The sequence below is a fragment of the Carcharodon carcharias genome, chromosome 20 (assembly GCF_017639515.1).
Source record: "Carcharodon carcharias isolate sCarCar2 chromosome 20, sCarCar2.pri, whole genome shotgun sequence".
Classification (NCBI taxonomy): Eukaryota; Metazoa; Chordata; class Chondrichthyes; order Lamniformes; family Lamnidae; genus Carcharodon; species Carcharodon carcharias.
In genome coordinates this window covers 51,031,313-51,046,190 of record NC_054486.1, presented here as the reverse complement: position 1 = coordinate 51,046,190, position 14,878 = coordinate 51,031,313, and positions in this window count along the sequence as shown.

The window sequence follows — 14,878 nt, the reverse complement described above, 5'->3', positions numbered from 1 at the left end:
TCACATTTGAATCTATTCAACTTTGAAGAAAGGAAAAATCAAATATGTGGAAGCTTCAGGTCTAAATAGTTAATTGCTTAATTCAGAACTTCCATGACAAACCTCAAACAATCTTGAATTGTGGCTCAATTCAAATGATCAACAAAGTAACCATTCATTGTAACCATAACTCAACAAAACATATAGCAAATTAAACCATTGTGCCTACACTACTTGGCCATTAGTTAACTCTGATCTTTAACTAATGCCATCAAAAAGTGAACAAAATAATAAAAATAAAACTTCTGATTTCTTGATGAAGAAAAGTTAATTAAAATTAAAATATCTATGCTTAAGTATCACATGCGACTGTTTTTCAGTTGCCATAATGATTGAAAATAGGGCGGATCAGGCATTTGTGACATTGAGAAGAGAGTTTTCCTGCAATTGCTCACCCATTCTGTGCAGTGTTTGATCATGTGACTGACCTTTTTGACCAGCTAAACGTGCTGCTGCACAAATCATACAAGAGATTCATCTCGACATGAAGGTCAAAGCTAATTATATGGAAATTAGCACAGGCTGAATTATCATAAAGGCATCAAAGTGTCACTATGTTATTTTGGTATCAAAGTCAAGAGCATGAGTTAAAAGTTCTGTAAAGGCAATGCAAACTATGTTACATTCTTACAACTTCTTACCTGTTAATTTTATTAAACTATTGCAGTCTAAACTACGGTATGACAGTTTTGCTTTCCAAAATTTAGGAGGTCATAAGTTGAATTTTTGTCCAAGCTCGGGAAAACTGAAACTTCCACAGCTCACAAAAAGCAAGCCTGATCCATGTGGGACTTTATAAGGGATTTTTGTCCTTTCACACAAGGGTTTAGTTTGCAGTGCATTTTGAGAGCTGCAATGTAGTGCGTGAGGAGTTTGGGTGCAGAGGTGGGCCAGATAAAAGACACGCCTTAGTTCTCGAACATAGCAGCCAAGCTCCTAACATCACACCCCTCAAACTCCCCCCACCCAACCCTCATGCCACCCCATGCCACTTCACATTCTTCATGCCACTCCAAGCCACTTCAGATTCCCCCATGCCCCCACACATCCCCATACCACCTCATCCATCTCATTTCCCATGCCTCCACATATTCCCCTATGCCACTCTATGCCCTCTCAGATTTCCCCATTCCACCTCACATTCTCCATGTTTCCTATGCCCCTCATGTTCCCCCACATCACCACATGCCAACCCATGCCATCTCACATTCACCATGCCACCCATGCCCCCTCAGATTTCCCCATGCCACCTCACACTCCCCAAGCCACCTTATACGCCCTCATATTCACCCATGTCACCCCCATGCTCCCTCAGATTTCCCCATGCCACTTATATTCCCCCATGCCTGCCATGCCACCCCATGCCACCCTCCCCCACCCCCCGCCCCATGTATTCTCCATAGCCACTAACCCAGTATGCACCAAGTACTCAGGAACTATGCAATAGCAATGGAAATTATTTTTAAATTATTGCAAAAAAGAAAATAAACTTCTAACAATACAAGAAAACCCTGAATTCAAACTTGCTATCAATGATCTTGGACCAAAGAGCCTAAGCAAAGAAAGCTATAATCCTTTAAGTGCCTGTTAGATTTGTAAACAAACAAGAAACCACATCAAAGATATATTCTGTTATTATATCTGTTTCAACAGTTCTTGGATGAATAAAAGCACCTGCTAAGTTGAAAAATTTGAAACCCAGCCAAACGTTCATAATGGAACAGCAGTTATAACAAAAACTTACAGCTCCACTGACAGCACAGTATCCATATCCATTTCAAAGCACAGTGCCTGTCAAAGAATGAAGGAGAGCAGGTATTGGGACCATTTTTTCTACTTTCAGAAGACATGTTTCTTTTAAAACAGCCAGTTATGCAGGTCCAATCAAATCAAAGCACAAAAACATGGCAGCAGGTGACGTTTTTTTACATTTTTTAATACATTATAGTATTTCTCTATTGGAAAAGTACTATAACTTTAGTGAACAATTACACAATGTCCGTCAATGTAAGGGTCAATTTACCTTTGCAGGACAGATCTCTGTGATGAATCATTGCATTAAAAGACACATCCACATTGTAATACAGCACCTAATAATGACATTTGAATGTGACAAAACATTTTACACTTACCTTTCAGAATATTTCCAACTCAACAGACTTTCCATTTTCTTCACAGACTTCAAAACCTGGTGTAATTTAATGGGCTTCCAAATTCCCACACTACTACGTTATAATTTTGTGTGGGAGGAAATCTGATTTTTGTCATCCATTTAAAATGGGGAACCCGACCTCAGTGGAATGGGTGTGCATTTTGCATACTAGGCATCACTGACCCACAAAGAAGGCCAGGCAAAAATGACAGGGGGTCAGGAATGAGGAGGAAAGTTGGATTTCCTCCAAAAAAAAATCAAAGTGCGGCCATTCATGCACCAAAACTCGCCTCCACACCCAGATAAAAAAATTGGCCTGAGAAAGGGGTTTACATTACATCCACAAAGCTATGTAACAAAAGATTTTGTTTGATCACTAGACAATGATTTGTTACAAATATATGGGCTTATTTTTACCTTCACCACTTGGATAGTAATCTGGCAGAGCTGTTCACACACCCATCAGGGAACCCACACAACAATGGGATGAAAATCAAACAATCCTTTATGGGCTGTCAGTCCGCTACATCAGAATACCGCCTAGCCAGTAAAGGTAAAAATTCCCCTCATGTGCATGTAAAGTCACATGCTGATCCACAAGGAGCAAGAGATCACTTGTAAGAGTGGACTTTGATCTGCAGGAGAAGAAAAGATCTAGGTAAAATTTTCAAACATAACAGTGGGATTAGAATATTACCTGCAGACTAATGTCAGACAAATAAGACTTATAACTTTAATGTACAGCTTAACTGTGACTATGAGAGGTACAAATTATGAGCTAGAGTTAGCCTGATTAACAATGTAGAATAAGGATAACGAACCAATTAGAAAAGCTTAGGCTGGAAGTTTTGAAGGAACAACAGTAACATAACCAGGTTCAGAATGAAGCTCAATGTAGGTTCAAAAAATAAATAGAATGGGGCAAACACAGTGGAAAAGCAACAATGCAAACACAAGGAAGTGGGGCCCAACACATAGAAGCTTTTGCACAGTTTTATTTGTCTAACCTGCTAGCAATTCAAATGTACCTTCATTATGGACCAGGTTTAGGCTACTGTGTAGCTCGAGTTATGAAATTTCCCTACTCTCCGGACCCAACTCAGTAAAAATTACCCCACACTGACAATGTTCACTTGAGGAGGCAAGTGCAGGATGGAGCTGAGCACACCAACCCCAGAAACAGAACGTAGGCAGACATGGGGGTTGTCGAATGCTGAAGCAGGCTGGCTAAAAGGCTTAGTTCTCTGGGACTTCATCCCAGTTATTTCAGGAGCTGTTACACACTCTAACCCTCAACTCTCACACCCCAACACCCTCCACCCACTCCTACATTGCCCCAAATACACTCCATGCCAAATTAATGCCAACTCATGCCTCATCCGGCCCCCCCACCACCCCCCCCCCACCCCCCATGACCCAGTAGCCACTCACCCAGTATCCACAATGGGCATACTCAAGTCATGTGGAATTGAAAAAATAAACTTCTAACAACCTAATACAGCTCTCATTTCTACACACTTGATAGTAAAAAAACTCCCATTCCAGAAGCTCATCAAAGATTTTAAATCGCCTCAAGTGGTTAATCTATTATAAAAACAAACTCTTATTGGGACCCCACATCAAAGGCAGCTAATCCTTTAACAGCCCCTTTAAACTGTCAATGAAACGGTGAACTGTTGAGATAATTCAGCTTTTGAAAGTCAGCCAACCATTCATGATGAAATAGGGCCAGATTTTCATAGAGTCAGGAAGACTCCATGGACATTTAAAAATGGCAGACAGAGCCAGAATGCCCTCATTGCTGACAGGTCCAATTTTTGCCATTAGGAGCAAGGGGAAGGGGTGTGAATCACATAGAAGGGAAACTGAAACTCAGCAAAGCCATTTGAACTTAGTGCTGAATTCAAAGAGAACCTGGTTTCTTTAAATATATAAAAAGAGATAGAGAGGCCAAAGTGAACATAGGCCCCTTAGAGAATGGGGAAATAATAATGGGGGACCAGGAAATGGCAGAGGAGTTGACTAAATACTTTGCTTCAGTCTTCGCCATAGAAGATACTAATAGCATTCCAAAAATACTAAATAATCAAGGGGTAAAAGAGGGGAGGAAATAAATACAATAGTTATTACTTGAGAAAAAGTACTAGGGAAACTAATGGGGCTAAAGGGCGATAGGCCCCCTGGACCTGATGGGTTGCATCCTAGGATATTAAAGCAAGTAGCTACAGAGATAGTGGATGCACTGGTAGTAATCTTACAAGAATCCTTAGATTCTGGAAAAGTCCCAGAGGATTGGAAAACGGCCAATGTAACACCCGTATTCAAAAAGGGAGGGAGGCAAAATACAGGTAACTATAGGCCAGTTAGCTTAACATCTGTCACTGGGGAAATGTTGGAGTCTATTATAAAGGGTGTAATAGCAAAGCATTTAGAAATATATAATCTAATCAAGCAGAGTCAGAATGGCTTCATGGAGGGGAAATCACGCCTAATAAATTCATTAGAATTCTTTGAGGAGGTAACAAGCAGGATTGATAAAGGGGAACCAGTAAACATAATATATTTGGATTTCCAAAAGGTGTTTGATAAGGTACCACACATGAGGCTACTTAATAAGATAAGAGCCCATGGTGTTGAGGTTAGTATATTAGCATGGATAGAGGATTGGCTAACTAATAGAAGACAGAGTTGGGATAAGGGGGGCATTTTCGGGATGGCATCTGTAACTAATGGAGTGGCACAGGGATCAGTGCTGGGGCCTCAATTAATTACAATATATATTAATGACTTATATGAGGGAAGTGAATGCACTATCGCCAAGTTTGTGGATGACACAAAAATAGGTGGGAAGGCAAGTGGTGAGAATGATACAAGAGGCTACAGAGGGATATAGACAGGTTAAGTGAGTGGGCAAAAACTTGGCAGATGGAATATAATGTGGGAAAATGTGAGATTATGCACTTTGGCAGGAAGAATAGAGGAGCTGAATATTATTTAAATGGAGAAATATGTCAGAAGATTTCAGTACAGTGGGATTTTGGAGTCCTTGTGCATGAATCCCAAAAAGCTAACATACAAGTTCAACAGGTAATAGGGAAGGCAAATGGAATGTTAGCCTTTATTTCAAAGGGAATGCAATATAAAAATAGGGAAGTCTTGCTAAGACTATACAAAGCACCAGTTAGACCACACCTAGAATACTGTGAACAATTTTGGTCCCCTTATCTAAGGAAAGATATACTGGCATTTGAGGCAATCCAGAGAATGTTCACTAGGTTGATCCCAGGTATGGAGGGATTTTCTTATGAGAAGAGGATGTGTAAGTTGGGCCTGTACTCATTGGAGTTTAATAGAATGAGAGGCGACCTTATTGAAACATATATGATTCTTAGGGGGCTTGACAGGGTAGATGTTGAGAGGTTGTTTCCCCTTGAAGGAGAGTCTACAATCAGATGAGGAGGAATTTCTTCTCTCAGAGGGTAGACAATCTGTGGAGTTCTTTACTGCAGAGGGCTGTAGAGGCTGGGTCATTAAATATATTCAAGAGATAGATTTTTAATCAATAAGGGAATCAAGGGTTATGGGGGACAGGCAGGAAAGTGAAGTTGAGAATTATCAGATCAGCTATGATCTCATTGAGTGCCGGAGTAGGTTTGATTGGCCGAATGGCCAACTTCTGCTCCTAGTCTTATGGTCTTATTATGGTCAGCTTCGCTGTTACAAGGATCTTGAACTGCAGTGTGGGGATCGTGAATTGATGGAGTAGATGTAAATGTTCTTCAAGGGCAGATAAGATCAGGATAACTGTCATCTCCTGACGTTTTTTAAACGCTCCTCTCTTTAAACTTAAAAAAAATTTCAACAAAGATTTCTATTGAAATTGCATGTTACTGTTTTTTACTAACCTTCAGTAGATGGCCTATCAATAAAAGCTGTCCATCAGAAGGATTACGTTAAACTTTCAGTGACAGCTGCAGCTTTTTGTTAAAGTTTAAAGAGCAGGGGGATTTAAAATAATTCAGATCATAACAGTTATGCAGACCTTATTTGCCCTTTGAGGGCATTTACATCAACTCCATAAATTTGTGACTCTCACATTGTGGATTAAGGCCCTTGCAACAGCCAAAGTTGTGTCTGTTTGAACTCAGCACTAAGTTCAATGCCCTGCTGAGTTCTGGTAACGCCCTTTTGTGAACCATGCCCCCCACCCGCCTTTCCCCCACTGGCAAAAATTGGAACAGTCAGAAATAGGGGCAGGACTTCTGTATCCAGGTCCTTCTTGGCATTTTGAAAAGTATGCAGAGCCTTCCCAACTCAGCAAAAATCTGGTCCTATATTTTGAAATCAAAGCAGCAGAAAGAGAATGGAAAGGAAAAACAATGATAACTCGACCATTTGCAATAAATACTAGGCAGATCAATGGAGGTATTGCCCATCAAGCCCATGATTTTGGTTTATGATCAGGATTTTCCTTACAAGGATATGGCATAAAAACAGAAAATGCTGGAAATACTCAACAGGACTGCTAGCATCTGAGGAGAGAGAGCTAGAGTTAATGTTCGAGTTCTGACACCAAGTCATCGAACTGAATTGGTTGCTCTGTTTTTCTCTCTACACAGAAGCTGCCTAATCTGCTGAGCGTTTCCAGTACTTTCTGTTTTTATTTCAAACATATATTATTCACAATATTTTGTTTTTGTATAAGAAATTTGGTATAATGTTTATTAAAATTAATTGGTCTCCCATTGCATTGTCCTTGAAAGTTAGTGAATACCACCCTTGTGTTGTTAACTGTCTCTATCATGTCTTCGTGTCACTGCTTCTCTCTATCTCTGTTTTGCTTCTGTCTCATTCTCTCATTCAATCTCCTTCAAATATTTTTGCCTCCCTATTTTCTTCCACTTTTTTTCTTTTTCCTTTCTAATTTCTTTTGGAGTAGGAGGATGTGGCTGGCACAGAGCACAGTTTGGCATGGCAGGGAAAGAAGCCACCAATACTTACGTTGCTTTGGAGGTATGATTGTAGGCAAAATGTAGTCCTCAGTAGTTCTCTTCCTATCCTTTCCGCAGTTATCCATTCTTCACCATACTTCCTCAGTTTCATCAAGTACTTACACCTACAGCAAAAAAGACAATAGTGTTACAAATTAGAACAAATCATAAGTACGTCATCTCAGGCCAACACAAAAGCACCAGTGAAAAACCCATGGTGTGCCCAAGGTGCCTTATGCTTTTGTTTCCAAGTGCTGCATCTTGGTGCTGCCCCATCGCTCCGAGTAGCATCTGAGCCAGCCTGTTGACTCTGTTCTCCTGTTGGCCTCGATGACCTTGGCGCTCGTCCTCTGGCCCGTGGAGCCTGAGCTGGCCCCATCTGGGACATAGCTGCCAGTTCCACAGCTGCCATCTCCCCAGTTGTCGTAGCCTCACCAGATGCTACGGTCACTGGCAGAGAGGCGGAGGAGCTGCTGCCCTCATCCGGAGTTGCCCTGAGAGGAGCCCACAGAGATGATAGGCAACTGCTGCGCCAACGTGAAATCGCTTTGGACCTCCCTGCTCACCGTGGATGGATGGATGGGCACCAAGCTGGGACGCTTGGTGCCCAGGCCATCTCCCACACTGGCAATAGCCAACTGAGGTCAATGCCGATGTGAGGGCTTGCTGGTCAGAGCGCATCCCCAGGAAGCCCTGACGGGTCTCCTGGAGAAGTCTCTCGTGAGTTACCACTCTCTCCATGGAGGACACATTGTGCTCGGACACGTGATTCATTGCTTCAGCGATCGTCTGTGTAGACTCCTCCAGCACGGAGACGAAGCCAAGCATAGCCTCATGTATCCCCCCCAGATGCTCCCGCACACCCAGTTGCATTTCCTGCCCCTGCTGCATCATGGACGACTCCAGAGGCACATCATCAGGCACCGACTGAGCATGTGCCTGGTCCCCTGCAGTCCTCCAACTGTTGGCACCATGGGCACCCTCTGTCTCTGCCAGCTCCTCCAGCGACAGTGAAGTGCCCTCACCACTGTGCCCCGGAACACTAGCCGATGTTCGAATTTCCACTGAGGTGCTAGTATCTGCGCTGGTGCCTGCCTGACAGAGAAGGGGTGACACTGGTGAGACTTCAGGCCCCTCAGATGTGAGATGGGGGCATTTGCCGCTCCTCCTCCCAGCCCTGATCCGCTGATGCTGAGATGAAAAACAAGGACAGTGGATCAGTTAACGTGGAGACAATGTCAATGTGCATCCCTGTCTCCCAGATCATTACGCGCTCATCCTTCCATAAGCAATGGTAAAGCCATGTTGCAAACTTCAATCAGTTAATATTCAGCACTGATATGGCTGCTGGGAGAACAATGCTGACCTCACTGTTGGGCATAAATACCTGGCCGTGGCAGCCCAGCCTCACCAACACCAGTGGACCTAGGTAGATGGCGCCTCTCCAAATCCAGGGCCTCCTGCTCAAAGTGGCTAAGAATGGCTAACTGTGCCTGGCAGCCACCAGTCTTTGCATGCTCTGCCGCGTTATGAGCATTCTTCTCCCGAAAACGAGAGGCGAGCATTGATTTGTGCAAATTGTATATGGACTGTCTTTGCGCACAGCCCACCCCAACCAGAGTGGGACATATTAGGGTTGCAGAGCCTCCTCACCCCGCTGCTGCTGAACACTCACACAAAGATGCTAGGCCTGCTCCAAACCCCACACCCCACACCCCCCCCCCTTGGACACATGCTGCCTACATCACATTAGGCACCACACAATATATCCTTCCACAGCAAGGAGACGCAAACAGAGGGCAGCAGATGGTTTGTTGCCGTGCCACCTTGAAGCTCCCCTCCCAGCATGTCATCACCCTGACTTGGACATGTCCTGTAGTTCAAACACAGCACATAGGTGCAGCTCCTCCAGGTTGTCCCCAAACTAGTCATATGGGACTCAGTGTAACACATGCTGCAGGGGCAATACACATCTCTTCATCACCCTTTCATGCTGACCTCGGCATGAGAAATATCTGCTGGTCCACCCAACAAAGGACACATGCCGTCAATGATTCAATGCAGTCACTACACTCAGATTTGGAGGTGGGGGGGCAGCAGGGGGTAAGCTGAGCTGCTGGGTTAAATGACCAATGCCATCATGGTACTCACCCTGCCAGAGTGCAACAAGTCGTTGAAGTGCTTGCAACACTGGATCCAGGTGTGCCGCACCATGTCGGGGGTGCTCACCACCTCCGCCACCTCCTCCCAGGCACGTTTTGTCATTTGTGGGGGCCTCTCCTCCCATCTTGGGGAACCAGCACCTCCTGCAGTGTTACAACCTCCTCAAGGTGGTCAGCAAGGCAGTCATCGGAAAAACGAGGGGCACACTGGCCCCCCCACCCTACACTCCAGCTTGGCCTGCCTGGATGGCCTATCCTCAGGCCTGGCCTGCCCCGATGGCCTACCCTCAGGTCTGGCCTACTCCGATGGCCTACCCTACAGGCTTGCATGAATTTCATTGCCCCTCTGCATAGCCCTTCACCCAGCTGTTGAGAGCAGCCTTTCTGAGGCTTCCAGGGCCTTCCTTTATACAGACCACTGGGTCGCCCGCCCACTCCCATAATGCACGGGAGTCATGAAGTACGCTGGACGAGCCTTAATTGGCTCGCCCATGTAATATGGCAGCGTGGGCACAAGCGCAAGTGGCAATCAGGTCCATGCCTGCCAGCGCTCTCTCCACTCCACCCCACCCACCCCCCCCCCACTACCAACCAGAAAATCAGAAAATGCAGCCCTATAAAACACAAAACAAAAGGTACATCAAAAAAGTATTTTTTTCATTCTTTTTCCACAGGCAGACATGGAAAAGCAGCCCCTCTTTTAAATCAAAACATAAATTACAGAGTGAGAATTTGCATATATAAAAGTAATCTCATGTAATCTCCCAATAGATCCTATCTCTTCTGCCTATTGTGATTGTCTATTATCTTGCATAATCTTCCCAAGCACCATGTGCTGCTTCTTTCACAAATTATTAGCATCCATTCCCAGCCAGAGAGATACATCTCTCACTGAAACAATCACTGTCATGCCAAATAAGGTGACTTATCAGACTTGAAAAATTGATGAAAATACATTAAGAGCAGATTAGCAAGAAGCAAGATCAATAAAACCATACAAATAACCAAAGCCTTTTGCAACTCATGAATTCAGATCATTCATGGAATATGTTTACTGGAAGTCATTGGCCCATCATGTATGTAATGTAGAAAATAACTTTGAGTGATTAGATTCCTTTTTGCATTCACCTATTCAGTTCATTAAAGTAGAACAGTGAAATATTAGCATTTTCAAGCTTCAATTATAGACAAGCACTTCATGGCAATGTTTATTTAATTGTGTTATGACGCGGCAGATGATATGTGCCAGGTGGATCAAATCCACAAGGGAAACTTGACCACAGGGTTGCAATGTTTTTGCAATTTGTATTTATTTCGAGGTGTGTGCCCTGAATTCAGAAGTAATAAGTCCACCAAGATGTTAGAGATTTTTTTAGAAAACTAAATTAAACATTTATTAACAAAAGAAAAGATTTCAAGCACGTACATAAGTCTACAAATTCCTGCTATAATAACTCCTAAAACCGCTACTTAATCTGGTTTCCAGTTACACCCCTGTTAAGGCAACGGTAAAAAAAAATAGATTTAAACAGGTCCAGGCAAGTCAACACAATACCCTAGACAGTAGAATTCAAAGTGGCTTTTCCCAGCTTCAGTTCCTGTAGACAGCAGGCTTCATGCATAAATACTGGAGGCTTTTCACACTTCTGGTAGATCTTACAATGTCTTCCCTGACATACTGCCTCATTCTCCTTTATACATGTTTCTCCTTTTTAATTAAATCCCATTGTTCCCATATGATTTTGCAACTTTACCTTTCTCCTAATATAAATCTTTTCATGGTGCTAGAATAAACACCTTGCTTGGCCTAGCTTCTCTGGCTAGGTGTAACACCCTACCATTTCTCTAAAATTCAAGCTACCCTGATTTATCTAAAAATGCAAATTCTCCTCACCTCACATTCTAAAACTTCAGCCATGTTTACATATTTAGCAATTCAAACCTAGCTTCTTTTGATGAGTCAAAGCCTCCAGACCAGCTGTCTCCAATTCAATTAAATCACACACACACAGACACACAGAGTAACTATCCAAACCCCACTATTAACCTACTCTTACAACAAATCACAACAATATTATAAGAATTATTATACTTTCATGACAATTAGTATTCCAGTTATGAGGATTTCATGCAACCATATTGTATATTAATAATAATGAAGACACTGTTCATAACAAGCTAATTATTTTCCTATCTGCAGATATGTGAAACAACTGATATGAGCATGGAAATTACTATGAGTAATATTATTGTACAAAGGCTTCCTACATTACAATTGTGACTACATTTCAAAAATACTTCAAGAGTTTCAAAGTACAAAGTTCTAAAGTCTTGAAAAGGGCTATATAAATGCAATTCCTTTCCCTTCCTTTCTACTTTTTAAGGAGAAGCCAACATGTAAATGGTTTAGTGCCTCCATTAAAACGGTGGAGAAAAGAATTTTTTACAAGTAAACTAATCCATGAAATACGGACATGGACTTCTGCTCACTGACAAAGAGAAGCCTACACTCCTGACTGACCTTGAAAGTGCCCCATTACTGAGTGGCAGGAGCTCCTCTCCTGGTTGCAGCAACTGTGGAAAGAACCCAGGAGGACTATTTTTTGAGGAAGGCTCTTGAGGTCCAGCAGTGCTCCAGTGTTCTGGTAGACAGTGTTCCAGTGTTCCAGTCCTTCTCAGGCCCCCTCCCACAACTCCTTTTTTGATACATCAATGATTGTATCGGTGCCGCTTCATGCTCTTGTCTGGACCTGGAAAAAATTAATTTTGCTTCCAATTTTTACCCCTCACTCACCTTCACGTGGTCCATATCCGTCACTTCTCTTCCTTTCCTTGACCTCTCTGTCTCCATTTCTGGTGACAGACTGTCTAGCAATACTCATTACAAGCCCACTGACTCCCACAGCTATGTCTCTTTTTTCAGAATGTTCAAGTCTGTACTACTAAACGACTAATTATAAATATCACACTCTCCTGGAGTGTTCTGTGTGCACCACACTAGGGACATCTGCCATCTCACAACAATAACAGCTTGCATTTATATAGTGCCTCTCACACTAGGTCAGACAAGGCTACTATGAAAAGACAATTGAAATAGATTTTATGGTAACAGCAGAGGCTTTTGGCTGCCCAGTAATCCAACAGTTCTGAATTGCATTTAAGGAAAGCATGAGGCAGGTCAAGCATTTTATTGTTGTCTTTTATTATGATCACAATAATCCAAGGTCAAAGCTTCCAATGGCATTTCTACTTTTTCTGACAATGTTAACGGTAAAATCGGTCAATACATACTGCATTTGCTTGTGTTATTTAGGGATTTATTCTGCAATACTGTGCATCAGGAGAATGGATATATCACAGGTGCAGGAGAATCACAGCATTGGGAGAGCTGAACTTCTGCTGATTTCTTATTAGGCTGCAATTCTGAAGTCTTCTGCATTTTGTACGCTAGAATGTTCGTGGTTATTTAACTTCAGTAAGGCCCTAAATTTAATGTAAAAAAAGTTAATTTAACATTTGACACAATTCTGAGGTATTAGCAGCCATTTGGAATAGGAGCAAGATTAGTTCTTAGCTAGTGCTTTATATGGTTATATTCTATTGTTCCTCTTTTTATATCAATGGCACCTGTGTGAAGAAGATTTTTGGGGACTGTTTTTTTAATTGAGGTGGAACATGTTGAAAGAAGGTGAGCAAGGGAGATGAGACCTACAGATTTTGGTACACCTACTTACCAGTGATAGATGCCTCATCTTGCCCACGAGGGCCGGTTGCAGAACTTTGCCCTCCACAGCAATGCATCCTGCAGACAATTTTCAAAAGCGGAACTACAATGATTGACAAAGTCAGCATTGATTTCAACTGCTTTGCCTGTGATCCCAATAGTAATAATGTATGCAAAGATCAATATGCACAACCTGGCACTCCTCCTGATACCAGCAAAACTTTTTCCATGTTTGTTCTCAGGTCCGTGAAATCTAGAAGACTGTATTAACCCACACACATTGCTTTACCTGTGCTGTAACAAAGAGTGGCCTTCTGGTCAACAGATCATCACTGTTCCTCGGTGCACCTCCTGCAGCAGGACCACTGCCTTCTCTAAAAATGAGAGAGTTTTCACCACTGCAATTGTTACACACAGTTGGATGCACTTCCTATATGCACAAGATGACCTTTCATTTTGCTGCCATGTGACAGTAGCTCAAAGTCCCCTCCTTTTTAATCTAAACAGTAGCCTTTGAAGAGCTGCTGCCTAGCCAGATTTTGCAGCCTCTGGCCAATGATGTTAGTTCCCAGCCTCTGCTACGAATTTTCATTCACCAGGAGGAAATCAGTGAGAGGGATTAGCATGCAAATTAACCACCAAGCTGGCTGTTGCATCTCTTGGTGGGCACTGCCACAATTTTGCTGTCCTTGCAAATTCAGTGTTGTAAAATTCAAGTTAAAGTCTGTCGGCAGGAAAATTGTACTCACATCATGATACCATTCCACACTTATGAAATATTTGCAGCCACTCAGAGCTTCAAACAGTGGGCAACATGGATTCCTTGCAATTGCAAAGAGTACAATATAAAACAGGCAAAAAACAAATTCACAAATGAATGCTACTGCGCACGGAAGTATATTCCATGCTGCAATAACATGTTTCAGGATAATGATGCCCAAACCCACTCCTGCTCCTCCCAAACCACAGGAAAACCTTAGAAACTGAAACCAACTTACCTCCTCTGATCTGTTTTGGCCCACAGCTTGGGCTTGGACCTGCTCCTGCGTAGCAAACGATTTTCCAGGTTTTGTAATACAAAATAGGAACTCCACATGTGCCAAGCTCTCAATATGTGCTTCCGGTGCATGAAAGTCTACACTGTGAGCAAGAAAGATGAAAATTTACTCCATTAGGAGCAACATAAGCCATTCCACAAGATGGATTGCACCAGTTTACACAGGTGCATTATTCAGTGGCCCAGTAGGCTGCACTAGTTAACAGCATTGTGCTGCCTGTGTCTGTTCTATATGCACAATGTGACAGCAGCACATGACATGTTGATGAGTTACTAAGGCACAGAGCAACAAGGGATACAACAAACGTTGCAGCCAGACAAGACAAATGTTCCCATGCTGCAACTCAGGAAACGATGTCATCAATAAAATGCTGTAACTTTTCTCAGGCTGTCAATGGTCTTTCTTCCTCAGAGGGCAGACACTGTGAAAATGCCCCAAACGCCGATGTCCATTATTCATCATTGAACTACATGCAAATGCCTCTACTGATAACCATGCGAGAGAGCATTTGGCACTCTGCATTTTCAGGGGCAAACATAAAGTAATTGCCACAACCACACAGGGTATACCAAGGCTTTCTCAAACAGAACCTTGATCCAGATATGGTCTTGCTGTATTGCAGTTCAAAGCTGATCTGCAATTTCTACAGAGGGGACATGAGCACTAGTTACCACCCATGCTCAAAATCTCCCAACCAAAAACCATCAAGCCTTCCGTCAGCAGGACACCTGGAGAGTGTGGCTGGGCCCCAC